Raw genomic sequence first — 17,715 nt, 5'->3', positions numbered from 1 at the left:
AACCAATTAGTACACCTTTTGCTAGCCATTTCAAACTTAGCAAGGAAATGTGCCCAAAGACCCAAGAAGACATGGATTATATGTCTAAAGTTCCATATGCATCAGCAGTTGGAAGCTTAATGTATGCAATGGTCTGCACAAGGCCTGATATTGCACATGCAGTGCGAGTTGTAAGCAGGTACATGAACAATCCAGGAAAGGAACATTGGATGGCAGTGAAATGGATTCTCAGATATTTGAAAGGTACCACAAATCAAGCATTATGCTTTGGTGGTTAAAACATCTCCCTAGAAGGATATGTTGATGCAGATATGGCAGGTGACAGAGATAACAGGAGGAGCACTACAGGATATGTATTTACTGTTGGAGGAACAACTGTCAATTGGGTTTCAAAAATCCAAAGTGTTGTTGCACTTTCAACAACATAAGCAGAGTATGTTGCTGCTACAGAGGCTAGTAAAGAAATGATTTGGTTACAAAGGTTTATGGGTGAATTGGGTAAGGAGCATGATATTGGCACGTTATACAGTGATAGTCAAAGTGCCATTCATCTTGCAAAGAACTCAGCATTTCATTCCAGGACTAAACACATACAGCTCAAGTACCATTTCATACGATCAGTGTTGGAAGATGGAGAGTTGAAGCTGGAAAAGATACACACTAGCCAGAATCCTGCAGATATGCTAACAAAAGTTGTAACCAGGAAGAAACTGAGAATATTCTCAGTTTCAGTTGGTCTTCAAGGATGACGATGAAGATGAGAAACAGCCAGGTCCAAAGAGGAGTCATTGTCCAGCAAATGGAGCAGCGGTGGAGTTGCTACAATCAGTCTCCAAGTGGGAGATTGTTGGGTGTGGAGCCTGATTATCTTCTATATTCAAAGGTATCGCCACATAGGACCCCAGTTCAAAATCCCGTAAAATATTCGCTGTAGGGGGGGTCCAGGGGGGGGCGGCTGCGACCTTTGGGAGCCCCCCCTGGCGGGGGGTTTCGGGGGCAGCACCCCCGAAGCTAAAAACAGCTGTAAAATTGCCTTGTAAAAGTATAGTAATTTCTAGTCAATCTGGGCTGTTCATTAGGTGGATGATCTGATGGTAGAACTTATGTTTAGTTTAGGGTTTTTTCCCTAGAAGGCAACCCCTCTCTTTGTATGAGGGTATTGTATTTGAGGCTGTGTGATAGATGTGTATTCTGTTAGCGAGAAACAGAGAGGTGAGACTGTGAGAGAAAACAGAGGATATTACAGCGGATTTGCTGTAGGTTGTGTCTCTTCATTTTGCTGGATAATAGAAAGGAAGGACTGGCTGTTCGGGGTGGACGTAGCCCAAACTGGGTGAACCACGTATATCTGTGTCTCTCTTGTTTTGTGTGTTTTCTGTGTTTATATTTCTGCAATATTTTATGTGTTCCATTGCTCCGTAATATATAATTTTCTAACAGTGTCTTCCTCAGGGACCTCAATATCCCTCATGGTTACATCAGGAAATTATTCTTCCTCTGGTTCTTCTTCTTCTGGTTCTTCTTCTCCTGCTTCTTCTGCTTCTTGTTCTTCTTCTTCTGGTTCTTCTTCTTTTGGTTCTTCTTCCTCTGCTTCTTCTTCTGGTTCTTCTTTTTGTAGTTCTACTTCTTGTACTAGTGCCTATTCTTGTATTGGTGCAAGAGGGGATTCAACACCCTGTGGGGCCTATGGTTCTTTGCCTGCATCAGATTCTTTATTCTTTTTCCGGGGATTTTTAATGAAATCTACCAACAGAGTGTCATCTTCGACCTCTGCAAATTTTATTGCGTCTGCAAGGACTGACAAGTTATCTTTTTCGAGGGTCTGTGCCTGTATTGGTGGCGTAGAAGGAGCCTCTTCAACAAGTGCACTAGCTATTTTCTTATTTGGAGATGGGGCCCTTCCTTCTTTTGATTTTTCTGGTTATTTCAATTTTGCACTAGTGCAAGAAGGACTTCCCTTTTCATTCTTACTCGGGCCGTTGCTTGTGTTGGCGGGGTCCTTTGTCTCCTTTCTAGTAGCTGTCTTTTTATGTAGCCATTTTAACAATGCCTCCTAGGTCATGCCTTTAACTTCTAGTTGTTTTTGGACCAAAATATTTATCAGGCCGTGGTGATATAACTTCGTGTCAGTCCGGTCTGCTCGTCTGTCCTGCACACCTTTGGCCATTTTTTCCAAGTTCTTAAGCAAAAAATAGGGGAAATTCATCCTCCAATGGATGTGTCGGGCGGCTTCGAAATGCTACAACATTCTAAAATGATATACAAAAGTGCGAGAGTACCTTCCCTCACAGGTTACAAATTTTTGTAGGATGAAAAGGAGGTCCTATCACTGTCCCAGAAGGGCACTACGTGGAACTCCTTCCTTCCAATCTACCTTCATCTTCTTATCGATGACAAAACGTTGCGATCGCTTTCTTTCTAGTTTCTGATTCTTAAACCACTGCTCACCAGTATTTTCCAAGCCTGTCGGTGCTGCTACAAACTCTTTCATAACTTCAAATTTTAGAGGCCAAATTTTTACTCGGCCATTTTTGAAACTTTTGGCAAACTGTAAGGCCATTTCTCTGTCGTGCCTATCAAACTTCTGCAAGGACTAAAGAAAGCCTAAGTCTCGTAATAGTGTAAGACTATTGTGATACTCGATAGTTTGTTCTACCCTACTGAGCGACGAGGGTTCGCTTTGAACAGGCGGCATCGCTACTTAACAGGTATGAACAGTCAAGAATTCTACATGAAACACTGGGAAAATTGGTTCTTGTAGATAGGGATCCAACTATCCACCATCCTTTCCATCTTATCACCCATTCATTCCACTGAAATAGTCGTGAATGCACGACATCTTTGAAATCAGGTCGGATTGGTACTTGCAACGACGTTTTAACGACTAGGTGAGGTAATCATCATGAGTGAAGGACATCTAGGATTATGGCAGAAAGGGTCAATTATGTCCAAGCAATGGTTAAACACTTTTGCATTCCTTCATAATTCAAAAAAGAGAACTTAGCATTCATTAAAAAATGATCATGATTCTTAACTTAAAAACACCTTTTACTTTAAATAATTTTCTTCTAGTTAATATGATAGCACGAGTATTCATTTACTAAGTGAAAGGACTTCTTATAAAATTTTATGATGACCACTTTCCTATGACATATACTCTAAAAATAACAAATTTTACTATGTTTTTGACAGGGTGCATGCTTGCACTGGTCTTCTTGCACCACTTAAATTATGCTATTCTGCTGGTACCATTCTACTTGCATTATCATATAGGACAACATGCTTGCACTAGTGCAAGCATAATATCTAAAAAAGAACAGGGAATTTAAATAAAATATAGGCTGGACTTCCAACACGGCTTCCTCAAATTATACTAGAAATTTGCTTCACCCTTTCTTGATACTTCAAAGCATATCCTTTTTCTCTTTGTGCGCAAGATCCTACAATGAATTCACGAGGGAACAAAGAAGTGGGAAAAGGGAAATTTCAGAATGGGAAGGAATTCTGTTACAGGGATTCCAAGAATAGTACCATAAGAGGGGATAAATAGAAGTGGGATTGGGAAAAAAATTCAAGGGTAAAGTGGGATTTTTTTGAAACAGACAGGGTAAATTCAAAAGAATATGGGAAGGTTAATCATTCTGGGATTGAGGAAGAAAACTGAGGGAATATTACGAAAGTGGAATATGAAGAAAGGAAAAAAAAATTCTGGAAGGTTTGCCTACACTGGTGCAAGAAAAAAATAACTGCAGCGAAAATTAAGTGTTACTTGAATAAAAATATCCATGCTAATTACCCCAATCGTATAAAGGTTAGTTCTGTTGAACCTGCTTTTACTTGGTGGTCACTAGCATATCTAAAGATCAAGTAACATTTTTTTTTTATTAGAAATTTTTGATCTTCCTGTCAACAAGATGGTTTTCGGGATGATCCTTCTGCAATCATGTCAGCGAACTGATTTTCATAATTACAGGAAAATGTTTTTTTCTTTACTTTTTATGTTCTTATTCTTATTTTTATTTTTTAATTTTTAAGAAGAAGAAGAATTCATGTTTTCATAAGGTTGGTGTTACCATTCACCACTACCATCTCGAATTACTGTTGGACTTGCTGTGTAAAATCTTTCCTGGTAAGTGGCTGAAAATACTTCTTTAATCTGTGTCCATTTACCAAGAATATTGAATTTTTTCCATCAATAGTTTTAACTTCTACTGCTCCATTCTCGAATACTCGGATCACTTCATAAGGTCCCATCCAACATGTATGGAATTTCCCTTTAAAAATTTTAAATCTAGAATCATAAAGGAGCACCCAATCACCTAGTTGGAATTGCTTTTTCTGAATAGACTTGTCATGCCACCTTTTGCGTTGCTGCTGAATTAGTATGTTCTGCTGAACAACATCCCTATGAAATTCATCTAACTCATTTAATTGGAGAAGACACTGTTGTTGTGCCTCAGAGAGATCTAGTCCTAACTGAACTGCAGTTCTAAAAGTTTTGATCTGGAATTCAATTGGTAACAGAACTTGTTTGCCATATACCAGCTCATATGGTGTATGTCCCATGCTATTTCTCCAAGTGGTTCTGTATGCCCACAAAGCTTCTGGTAATATTTCAGCCCAGTCCTTTTGATGCATATTTATTGTCTTTGTAAGAATGGACTCAATCACTTTGTTTGTGGATTCCACCTGGCCATTTGCTTGCGGGTGATATGGCGCAAATTTCCTATGCTGGATCTTATATTGCTCCATCACACCCTGTACCAGATTAGAAATAAACTACGGACCATTGTCAGAAACAATTTCTCTAGGCACATCAAATCTAGTAAAGATTTCAGTAAAAAGAAAATCAACAACAACTTTTTCTGTAGCAAAAGAAACAACTTTAGCTTCTACCCATTTTGTAACAAAATCTACACAAAACAAGATATGCTTTTTACTTAATGATGTTGGATTTATTGTCCCTATAAAATCAATAGCCCATTTTTCAAATGGCTTGATCATAACTTGGGGGAATAAAGGCATTTCATTGGTTTGATTAGGCTGGCCCATTTGCTGACAGTTATCACAGCGCCTGACATACTGTTGGGCATCCTTAAACAAGGAAGGCCAAAAGTAACCACCATGCAATACTTTATATGTAGTCCGCTTATCAACGAAGTGGCCTCCACAAGGTTCATCATGAGAAAATTTCAATATGTCAAACACTTCCTCCTCTCTTACACACCTACGAATAATCAGATCTAGACCAGTGTAAAAGAGATCCCTCTAAATCCAGGAGTATGCAACACTTTTCTAAATAATATTCCACTTTTCACAAGTAGACAAGTGGGGTGGTGTTTTCCCAGTAACCAAGTAATTAGAAATGTCAGAAAACCATGGAGAATTTGTTGACATAGCAAAAAGATGTTCATCTTGGAAAATCATCATTAACAGGAATTGCTTCACCAGGATTATCTAATCTATAAAGAAAATCTACTACAACATTAGATTTTCCAGGTCTATCAACAATAGTAATATTAAATTCTTGCAACAATAGTAACCACCTAGTCACTCTACTTCTAGTCAATGGCTTGGTCATCAAATATTTAATCGCAGAATGATCAGTATGTACAAATACTTCATATCCTGTAATATAGTGCCTGAACTTATTAATTGCAAAAATTGTAGCTAAATACTCTTTCTCTGTAACTGTATAATTTAATTCAGCGGAAGAAAAATTCTTACTAATATAATAAATAACATAGGATTGTTTATTTTCCTCTTGTCCTAAAGCTGCGCCAATAGCCAAATCTGAAGCATCAGAGGAAATGTGAAAAGGTAGGGACCAGTTAGGACCTCTCAAAACTAGTGCATGTACTAACTTTTCCTTCAATGTTTCAAAAGACTGTTGGAAAGTTGTGGTCCAAGAAAATTCACTATCCTTAGCTAGAAATTGGAAAAGAGGGGCATCTATGTTAGAAATTTTTTCAATGAATCTCCTATAGTAACCAGTATGTCCTAAAAAACCTCTTACTTCCCTTTGAGTTTTGGGTGCAGGAAGATGCAAAATGATTTCGTTCTTTGCTGTATGAACTTGGATACCTTTACTAGAAATCAAATGGCCAAGTACCACTCCCACTTTGCACATTAATATACATTTCTTGTCACTCAAGGTGAGATGGGCTTCCTAACAATGAAGAAGTACTTTCTCCAGATTTTCGAGAGCTTCTTGAAAAGAATCACCAAACACAGAAAAGTCATCCATATAAATTTCTACAAATTCTAGATCAGCAAAAATGGCTAGGACTGCCCTTTGAAAGGTAGCCGGGGCATTACATAAACCAAAGGGAAGCACTCTATAAGAAAATGTACCCCATGGACATGTAAAAGTAGTTTTATCCTGATCTTCGGGTGCAATCTGTATCTGGTTATAACCACTGAAGCCATCCAAAAAGGAAAAATATTTCTTTCCTGCAAGGGTATCAAGCACCTGGTCAATGAAAGGGAGAGGGAAATAATCTTTGAGAGTGGCTTTGTTTAATTCTCGATAATCAATACAAATACGCCATCTTCAAACTTTATTAGGTACTAGCACTAATGGAGAGACCCACCGACTGTCGGAAATAGGATAGATAAAATTGGCATCCAAGAGTTTATGTACTTCTTCCTTCACAATATCTCTTAGAGATGGATTCATTCACCGTTGGGGTTGTCGGATAGGTTGGGTTCCTTCCTGAGTATAGATATGATGTGTACAAGTTTCAGGAGGAATACGCTTCATATCTTCATAGCCCCATGCAAAGGCACTAAGATGGTTTTGCAACAAATTCACAAGATGCTCCTGCTAAGATGAGTCCAAATCTGAACTAATATGCAAGGATTTACCGAGGCTAATCTCAACAAGAGGAGTATCAGGATCAGGAGTACTCAAGGGGATGGTCAAATGTAGTGGTACAAAAGAATGAGAAAATCTAGGCTGAAAATATGGCTCAATAGCTCAAAATTAGGCATAGTTTCTAGATTATTCAGGAAATCTTGAATCTCATCTTCTTGTGAAGACCCAGTATACTGATGGATAAGGTAAATAGGTTGAGTCTCCTCATCACTGCTTTGATCCAACCATAAAGTATCTTGAAAGTCCTGAATGGATCTGGCAGGGGAGTATAAGATAACTTTCTTCCTAGAATCTCCATGCGAAATATACATATCACCGGAACGACATCTAATATATGCATCGACTGTAGCAAGCCATGGTTGACCCAAGATCAAGGGATGTCCTCCTACTGGGTGCTTTGGCTGAAGCACAATGAAATCAGTAGGATATTCCCAAGAATCTAATGATATGATCACATCATCCAATACTCCTTCTGGCTTAATTTTAGATCTATCTGCTAATTCAAGCATAGTGGGAGTAGGGTGAAGATGACATAACCAAAGTTGATCCATGGTTTACTTAGTCATGACATTAATGGTTTCCCCCAGGTCTATAAGGACGTTAGAGACAAGGACATTACCAATATGAACTGAGACAACTGGGTTTCTAGGATTAGTATATTTTTCCATAGACACACATCCCATCATCAACTCTGCGGCCATACCAACAAATTGAATGGTTTGGGGTTCCAATCTCTTCCTCCCGAGTTTCTTGAGACAGAGTTCCTTAATAATATTGGTACAAATGGGGATCTCTTTGATGGCTTGAAGCAAAGGTATCTTAATGAAAATATTTCGAAGCTCTAATGCCAAGCTAGTCTCAAAAATAGGCTCACTTCTTTCCATTACTAGCCTCTTTGGGAAGGGAGGCTGTTTGGAAGAAGACGGTAAGGATTCAGAGGGTAAGGGCTGCTTAGTGATAGTTTTTAGAGAATGGTTAAGAGTTTTCTCTTCTCCTTTCTCTTCAACAATCACTCTAGGTTGCTCCTGATTTTCCGATGTGACAGTCCTTCCCGATCTTAATTGAATATCATGAACCCCAACTGGAATAGATTGGTACTCGAATGGTAAAGGTGGGTTTGTTACATAGATCATTTTCACTACTTTATTATTGTTAGGATTAGGCATATGTTGAGCAGGAAACTAAGGGGGTCGAAAAGGTGGAGGTAAGGGCAACAATGGAGTAGACTGACTCGGAAGTTGAGGCATTGAATAAGGTGTATGCGTAGATGGTTATGACTGCATAGGTGGTTGGTAGGAATATGGAGAATGAGTTGGCCCTCTCCAACCTTGTTGCCATGGTTGAGAAGGTTGCCCATGCTGATATTGATTCCCATACTGCCACAGCTGATTAGTGTTAGGATAAGAATATGTATGTGAATTATAACCAAAATAGTGTGGAGAAAATTTAGGAGCCATACCTGCACCTACCCGAGGCCAATTTCTTCTTGCTCCCATAACATACAAGTATTCATCTTTAGGCTGTCCCCCTATAAATACAACTTTAAGTCCTAGTATAGAGGGACAATTTTCTATGACATGGTCTTATGCACAAATAACACACTTATTAGTTTCTTTCAAATTAAGAGGACACTCTTAGGAGGATGCTTGTCTCTACATTTAGGACAAAAAATACATAATGACTCTTGCCCTTCATGAGTTTTTGCTGAAATTTTAAAGAGTCCAACTGTTTGGTAACAATATTCATTATATCAATTTTCATGTTTTCCATTTTATTTTCTAGTCCAATAATCATAACATTAGTAGATTCGGTTTTTCTCTTTTTGTTTCGAGTTTCTCTACTGGATCTATACTGATTTCTTGAAAATTTCCTGCATAATTCACAAATTTTTTCAAAAGTTTGCTAAGACATATCACCTTGTCCTAACAGATTTAAATTATTTCTAGCATTATCAGTAAAGTCCTCTTAAGAACAGGGTTCTAATAGTACTGGAATCAAGCTTAAGTTTCTACCTTTGTAAAATATATAGAAACCTTTCTAGGTAATCTTCAAGAGTTTCGTCATCATCCTGTATGATTGTAAAAATCTCATCCTGCATGTCCCGAGTTTTGCAATATTCTTGATATTTAGACAAAAACACTCTCTTCATCTGATCCCAAGATGCTATAGTGTTTCCTCCCAACCCCATAAAACAGCGTAGAGCTGAGTCCTTGAGAGTAACAGGAAATAATCTTAACTTCTGAGCATCAGTTGAATAATCATATCAAACTCGAATAAAAAAGAGTCAGGATCTTCATGAACTTTACCACGGAAATGAGGGAGAGCTGATGGTGGAATATTCTTCAGTTGCGCCATAGTATCAGGGTCCACAATTGGAAACACAAAAGTGGATTGTTCCCTAGTTACCTGGTTTTCACCAGTCCCTTCCACATGATCTTCATGGTCTGCCATGGTTTCCCTTTTACTTGAACCGCCCTCAACAGGCTGAACCACACCTGAGCTGTTGTCACCAGAATCCAAGTGGACTGTTCATGCATGATGGGTTTGAATTGGATTGGGCTTCCTGCTCACAGAAGGAGACCCAATATGAGAATTGTTTTCAAAATTCTTTTGGCCCTTATTGGGCTTCGAACCCTTACCTTTTCTAGGCATTCATTTCAAAAAAGAAAGAAAAATAACAAACAACTTCTAATAAAAAATGCTGTCAAAAATAAATCAACACCAATAAAATTCCTTCAAAGAAGCTTTTCCAAACAATACTGCAAAAATAAAGGAAAAATTACCTCTATTATATAATCAGAAAATTCTTACCAAATCAAATCGCCTCCCCGACAACGACACCAAAATGTTGGGTGCAGGAATTACACTTAAGCAAACTCCTCAACACTTAATTTTTCAACCCAGGGGATCCGTAAACTTAGAGATGAAGCACAGGCAATGCCAGAGATGGTATGAATCTTTCTAATATAAATCCCTACTTTCTTTAAAGGAAAGATTGTAGAATCAAACTAAAAAGAGAAAAAGGCAACTTGAACCATCAAAATAATCTAAGACTGGAACAAGGAAGAATGCATTTGCAAAAGGGAATTAAAAATAAAGGGGCAATCACTCTAGCTAACACTTGTTTAACTACTAAGTGTGTGTTTTTCTTTAGTAGAGACACTTAGTAGTCTCATCAGATGGGCCCTTTAAACCTACTCCTTTAGAGATTTCCTTCTTGCACTAATCCGTCTTGCACTATCGCAGCTTGCTTGCACTAGTGCAGGAACAGAGATTTATGTAGAAGGTATAAATGGTGTCTTTACTAAAGGAATTTTACTTCCTGCAAGGGCTTGAAATTTTCCAGATTCAAAGCACTTAGATCCCGTGGCAAGAAACTAGTTCTTGCACCAGATTAGAGCTTCTTGCACTTAGCATTTAATTCTTAAAATGAGTGCTTAGTTACTGCAAGTGCTATTATACTGTTAAATCAAATTGCACACATAAAAAAAATGAATGCTTTTGATCTTGACAGAGTGCAGAAATAAAGAAACAATCCATATACATTTATCCTGTCATAAAGCACTTAATGAAAGAAAGAAAATTGCAGGAAGTATATTAAAAAGGCTTGCTGCATCACACCAATGTGCATTGGTGCAGGTTCATTTCTCCTGCTTGGACCAGGCGAGGAAAACCAACCAAACAGAACTGCAGAATAGGAAATACGACACCAACGTGCACTAGTGCAGCTTTGTTTCTCCTGCTTGGACCAGGTGGGGAAAACCAATCTGAAATCAAGTGCAGGAAAGGAAATTTAGCTACTTCACACAATAGATCCACTTTCACTCAGACATGAATGCATGTGCTTGAAATTAAATCACACTTGACAATATAAACACAAATTACAGGAAACAAGAAATAGGGTAAACATGTTGTGTTGGCTGGGCCCTAGCCAACCAGCGCTTTTCCATTTTAAATAAAAAATGTTGCTCAGTAATTCAATAAATTCATCAGCTCAAATATAGAAATGCGATTTATAAAACATGAGGCAGATCTCCCTTTTATTAATTCACTGAGGCAAGTACATGTGTGAATACATCGTCCAACCCAGATTCGGGTGATAACAAAATACAACAACCTGTTATCGCCTCTCTGGTTGTGTCTCTGTTCTATCCAAAAACTCCTTTAGTCCTATTTACATTCTACATTATATAGATCTTTGGCCAAGGGCCAAAATAGATCTTTCAACCGATTACATAACCAACCACAGAATTTAGCTTCTTGGCCTTTAAACTTAGACAGTTAACAAAACTGGCTGTAGCCAATCTCCAGCTTTCGTTCTTCATAGTTTTGATCTCGGCTGCCTTTGGATCGATCTTGCTGTCATGGTTGAAGCTGCTCAAAATGGGGCGATTCGATCTTGGCTGCCTTTGGATTGATCTTGCTGTCATGGTTGAAGTTGCTCAAAACGAGGTGGTGATCAAGGAGGTTCGGAACTGCTGCAAGGATTTGCTGTGCTGGAAAGGGTACAGGATCCGATCCTGCACTAGGATCAATGGTCACGGTAAGTACTATAACTACCAAATAAACATTGGACATATAGATAATTTACAAAGAGTGATTAAAATTAAGAAATCATGTAATAAATGATTAATTAATGCTAAGTTAAGTTAAAAATATGAAAAATAAAGTGCATACGAAATATGTCACCGTTCTTGGACTGGTGCAAGATGAGGGTGTATAAGAGAGGTAAAACAACGGTAAATGGTTATGATTTAGGAAGGGGAAAATGGAAAAAATAGAGCAAATTAGGGTGCTAACAATCATCACCCCCAATCCAAATTCTACGGCCTAGGTGAGGTTGCTTTCTTCAGGGACTAACACACCACCTGCTGCTGATTAAGGGACTCCCAAGGACTTCTTTCCTCAATACTAGTAGCTAACAAATTCTTGCTTATATGACACCAGGGGTCCAAAGTCACCTAATCTCATCCTTGAGTGCACACACAGTGATTCACCTGCTTCTATGGATTCCATAATCCACTGTACCATCTGGATGGTAACCAAAAGCATTCATTCTAGTTTTCCTCTACTTTTTCTTCAGGATGGCCTCTTCCCAAGATGTTACAAGGCTCCAGAGTATGCTATCTCAACCCATAGCCTCCAGGGGACCCAAGCTATTATTGGGCGCCAAATATTCCATCCCAACCCACAACCTCTGGGGACCTGAGCTATTACAGGGCTCTAGAGACCTCTATCTCAACCCACAACCTCCAAGGACCCAAGCATTACAGTGCTCCAGGGATCCTATCTCAACCCATAGCCTCTAGGGACCCCAAGTTATTATAGGGTTCCAGAGGCTAGAAACTCAACCCAAAGCCTCCAGGAATCAAGAACCAATCCCCTTCTCTTCTCTTCTCTTCATCGCCGCATGTTGGAAGCTCTTGTTGAGTCTATTAGGGTCCTATAATTTATAGTATCTCAAGGTGATTGAGTATTTCACAGTTTACAGATTTCAAATTGGTCACAGATTTCAATATTCGATTGATTTCACAAAAAAAATAAAAAAAAATGAAAAGAGGGTATATGAAAAAGAAGAAAAAGAACAAAAGAGAACAAATAAGTAGAAAAAGAAAACCCAAATGTTGTTCAAATCATATAGTCTAAGCATGATTGAACAAATTCCAATTTTTGTTGATAGGGTAGAAAATAAAAATCTACCAAACAGTTTAATCTTGGAAAATCAGTAGCTAGGTAGAAATAAAATTGGTTCAACTATTTAATCTGGACCAATGGGAGAAATAAGTGATAGAGTAGGTTAGAAATGAAATAAAAAGTGAAAGGGTTTGCAAGTCCAAATGCACCCTGCAAAAGAAAAAAGAAAGATGTTAGATTAGAAAAATAAGGGTAGGTAGAATTGAGAAAAATTCAAAGGGAAAAAGACCTGAAAAATTCTTTTTGTGGTGACACATCTCAATGTTTTTCCTAAGGTTGGGAAAAGAAATTAAAAGGGGAAGGGGTTTTTGTTATGTTTCCTAACCTTATTCTATACCCCTATATCCTATAGTCCACCCCCCCGATGTATTTCCCTACCCCACCAATCACTTATCCGTCACGTCCAATCACTTACCCGTCACATCCAACTTTACTTGCCCCCATCTCTCACTTAATCTAAGCTTACCCACTATGATCTAAAGGTCCACATGATTTTCAGGTACCCCCTCACCCTCCAAAAGTTAAACCTTTGGGGGGGTGGGGGTTCGAAATTAGTGGTGTCAAACCACTGACGTGTCATGCTCTCGGGATTTCGCACCCCCTATCATTCCGCTTACCACTCCGAGGGCCCCCCGAAAAGTGGTTTATGCATTTAACTAAACCACTCTCCCACTGTGACCATTTATCACTCCTGCCACCTCACGACGCCACCCCATCCCATCCGCCTATCACCTCCATTCTCGCCATTGCACATTGAATTGGTTGGACCGTTAGCCAACAGACCCATGCCTAGTCAGGCCAATCCAACGAGAACACCCCAAAGCTACAGAAGCACCATTTCACACCATTCACAAATTTTAATATGCTCTCTTCATTCGCAGGTGCAATTCAAATTCATACAGGCATACACAGTGAGCACGCTCATACGACAGCACAGTTGCAGAAGGATCTATTTTTCTACAGTGATCATACATTCCCTTTCTTGAACCCCTCTTCTAGGTTATTCCTTTTCTTTCTCCTTCTCTTAATTCCCATTTATTCTCATCCCCTTCTGTTACAAATTCAACGCAGTTCAGTTTTCAAAGGTTTTACAGAAGACAACCATGGCACCGAAGAAAAAGGAACATGATGTGTTTAATTCAATGGTGCACCCACCATTGGATTTGGATCACATACCACTTGCAAACAGGGATTTTAAGATACATGAAACACTCTCAGAGTTTGATTTATTTGACATCTACTTCTGGTTGGAGGATCAATTTGTCGATGAAGTGGATGACCTATGCCTATGGGACACTAATTTATCTTTCTATATCTTCCCTAAAGCCCATAGTTTCCCAGAATTAATTAGAAAATGCTACTCATGCTAAAATCCATAGCGAAGAGCAGTGATGGCCCCAACAGGACATATATTGTTTACTATATATGCCAAGTCTATTATGCAGATGATGCAGGCTCCCGTTATTGAAGGAACTACTCCCTTTTCCCATGAGATTCTCACTAAAATCGATCAGAAAATAGATTTTTATAAGAGAGCTAAAAACTTAGAACTCTTCATGACTGAGCAAACACCTCTGCCAAACAAGAATCCTCCTTATTCCTCCTTTTTTTTCCCTGATAGAACTAGACACATTGTCATTGTTCTTTCTTATTTACTTGGCTATTATTCAGATCAGTGGCTTGATGAAGCTATCATAGGTTTTCTGTCTATTTTATCAATAGAATCCAAGCCCTCTGTCCTTTTCAATTTCAATCAATTTCTAGCAGATGCTATCCATGATTAGTTTTTCAATTTCTTCACAAAGGAAGTGTCTTAATACTCCTCAGTTTTGGTATATATGTTTGTTTATTTTCAGGCAGACGGGTTCCAATTTTCAATGAGAAAGTTGAATGAGGAAGGTGAACCCCAATCTATAATTTTCTGGACAACATTAGTGATGAAGGACTGAAAGGAATTCAGCTACAAGACATTTGTAGAAATGTTTCTTCACCCAGCAATGAGCCTCCTTAGTGGGACTCTAGAACCCAAAATCAGTGAAGAAATTTGAAGGATGATGCAGTTTCCAGACCAAGCAAGAACAGGTGATTGGTATTTGTACCAAAATTACACTGAATTAAGAGTATATTGCTGTGAGTTGGCTCCTTATAAGCTACCAAAGTTACTCACCCTGAGGATCTTTGAACTTGAATACATCACACAAATGATCAATGCAGATGAACTCCATTTTGTAGCAGCCAAGAAAAAGTCACAATTTAGGATCAAATCCCAGATTGGTCCTTTCATTTGTAACAACATAGCAGTAGGGGAAGAGGTAGATAAGAGATTGAAGGAAATGAAATTCACCCACAATTTTACATGGTCCTATGATCCATGGGGCATCATCTCCAAGAAAAGGGTGGAGAACAAGTCAACAGCCTATATTCACACTCAAAGGCGTAAAATTGAAAAATACATGAACCATATTGAGTGGATTCCTAATACCCTACAAGAGGCTGAGGAACAAGTAATCTCTTCCTCAAGTGTACAAACCCCAAGATAGCAGGAAAGGCAGAGAACAAAAGATAGGTCAGACAAAGGAAAGGAACAAGAAGAGGGAGCAACATGGGAAATGACCAAGAGAGGATCAGTCATTAGAGACTGAATTCAAACTAAAATTTAGAAAAAGGGCCAGGAGACACATGGACATAGGCAAAGAATCACCGCAACAAATAGTCATCAATCTCATTGACATTCTAGATTCATCCCCAACTAGAGGTCAATATTTTCCTAACACTCCAATTTTAGAAAGGCAACAGTCTCTTCAAGTTTCCTCATCTACAAATGTAACTGGAGAAAAGGAGGAGAACATCTTGGACACCTTCAGAGAGATAAATATCAGGAATGAGATGTTGAAAAAGAGCACTTATGCTCAATTTTGGAAACAAAGTGCAACTTCTCAAGGAAGACTTCTCTCAGCCTTTGATTTAGAAAAAGGCAAAATGCATATGGCATTCTTGGAGGCACAGACAATAGAACCTAAAACTCCAGCCGATTACAAACAAACTTCTTTTGAATTTGATGTCAAGAATGTTCATCCTATTGATTAGATGGAAATGCACAAACAAGCAGGTGAAATGATTTCCTCTACTCTAACCAGTACTTCCATGAGTTTATTTAAAATGCAGGTGGCCTTGTCGAATGCTCATTCTTAGCTAAAGATGGAAACGATTTCATCTCAGTCAAAGGACAACAAAATTAAGTCTTTAGAAGACTTAGTAGTAAGGATTGGGTATGACCCTTTAGATGTAAAAGCAACAAAAGAAATAATCACGGAAAAGGAGTTGGATATAGTAGCTTTGAGGAAGCAACTCAAAATGTCTGCAACACATGATCCCTTGACCAAAGTGATAGAGGAAATAGAGAGTTAGAAGGCCGAAATGATGAAGTTAATAATAGAAGAATCTCTCCAAATTAAACAAATGGAAGTAGAGATGGACAAAAATGATACAAGAGAAAGATAAGGCAACACAAATGGCTGGCACTACTATGGAAGCTCTTCCTCTCTTAGCTCTTCCAACAGCCACTCCAGCAACTACTGCCACAGGGACAAGAAGCAGCACATAACAATTAGCTAGGTCCATGGAAGGTATGAATATTCAGACTGAAGAAATCAAGAGATTTGAAACCCAAGTCAGTGTTCTATAGGAAAAAATCAAAAGAGATGAAAGTGACCACTCAGTAGAGATGCAATGGGCAAGGACCTTAATTGAAAGGTTGCAAAAACTAGAGAAATAATCATCTATTGGGAACACTCTAGGAAGAGTTAAGGAGATTATTTGGAATAACAGAATCAATGGTATGAATGAAATTTTGCCAAGAATCCAAATTATCTTTGAACAGAAAGAATTAGTTAAGAAAGCTAGAGAAGCCATTTCAGCTACAAATGAAGAGCTGGGAGACATGCCAGCAACAACCAATAGGATAATCAAATTTCTAAATTCAAGAAACAGGTATGAATTGGAAGAACTAGGAGTATCAAACAGGACAAAGACTATACTTTAGGTGAAGAAGGTGCTGACTAAGAAGAGCTTGAATGTACATCTAGAAGAAAAATGTCAAAATTTGGAGGTAACAGTGAACAGGTTCTTTAACAGAATTCAGCGTTTAATCTGAAAGGTCTCCCCTCTTTGTTTGTCATAAATGACAAACTCATGGCCAGAGAGGACTATGTCAAGAAACTTCAGGAAATAACCACGGATGCTACAAATCTTTCCAATATCAAAGGTAAGAAGCATAACATGAAAGACATTGCTAGAAGCTATTAACAATCAGATCTACATTGAACATGAACTGAAGCATATTTTTGTAGTCAAACCAACTTTTGAAAAATACACTGAAGTTGATGAAATATACAGGAGGCTAATGAAGATGAAGATTCCAGATGAAGAAGTGTGGAGTGACCTATGTGATTATCAAGAAGAAGGAGACAAGGATGATTGAAGCGACAACGTAGATCTGATTCAACACCAACCATGTCAACAAATCCACTAGAGTTAAATTGATTTCTCAAGCAACAACATCCCTAAAAAAGAGGATCAGATGTCCCAGTTTTCCCAGTGTGGCCACTTCGTGGTTACACTTGTCAATTTTCTTTCAGTGTAACTAATAACAGATTGCCAAGTGTATAAGGCAATCACTATAGGTTTTTTTTAAATACTTCATGCATTAGAAGTATTAGGGGTTGTACCCAAGTCATTTGAACTATCTTTTCTCTTTGGAGCATTGTAATTTTGAGCTGGAGCATCAATAAAAAGGATCGTTTGCATGATACTTGATATGTTTTGACCTGGTGATGTCTTCCTTTTTTTGCTGAATGTATCTTTGTCTTATTCATTTATGCATCCTTAAGTCTTATTGTAAAGCAGAAATTCTAGTTTAAGATATGTTGTTGGAGCACCTTATTTCTATCTGTGTTTGTAATCTAAATGTTTTCCTCTGATGTATGATTAAAAAATACTTAATTGCTTTTTAATCATTGCTGATATCACTTTTTTGTCATGTCATTTCTCATTTTGCTCTTAGATCTAGTAAAGACAATTATCTTGCCTTGTAAATGCTCTGGAAAATTGATGTTACCACCCAAAATTTGACTCCATAGCCCAAT

General features: G+C 38.3%; 1 pseudogene; it reads left to right on the top strand.

Annotated features, from left to right (window-relative positions):
* The window catches only part of LOC149211116 (nuclear pore complex protein NUP155-like), a 58,012-nt pseudogene extending 40,961 nt beyond the window's left edge, over nt 1-17,051 (top strand).
* Nucleotides 17,052-17,715: the final 664 nt, after the last annotated feature.

Source organism: Pinus tabuliformis, chromosome 1_2 (genome assembly GCF_031772625.1).
Source record: "Pinus tabuliformis cultivar Carrire ecotype Pingquan chromosome 1_2, CPIR1, whole genome shotgun sequence".
NCBI classification, from domain to species: domain Eukaryota; kingdom Viridiplantae; phylum Streptophyta; class Pinopsida; order Pinales; family Pinaceae; genus Pinus; species Pinus tabuliformis.
The sequence above is the reverse complement of the archived record's forward strand: the minus strand, read 5'-3'. Positions and strand labels throughout refer to the sequence as shown.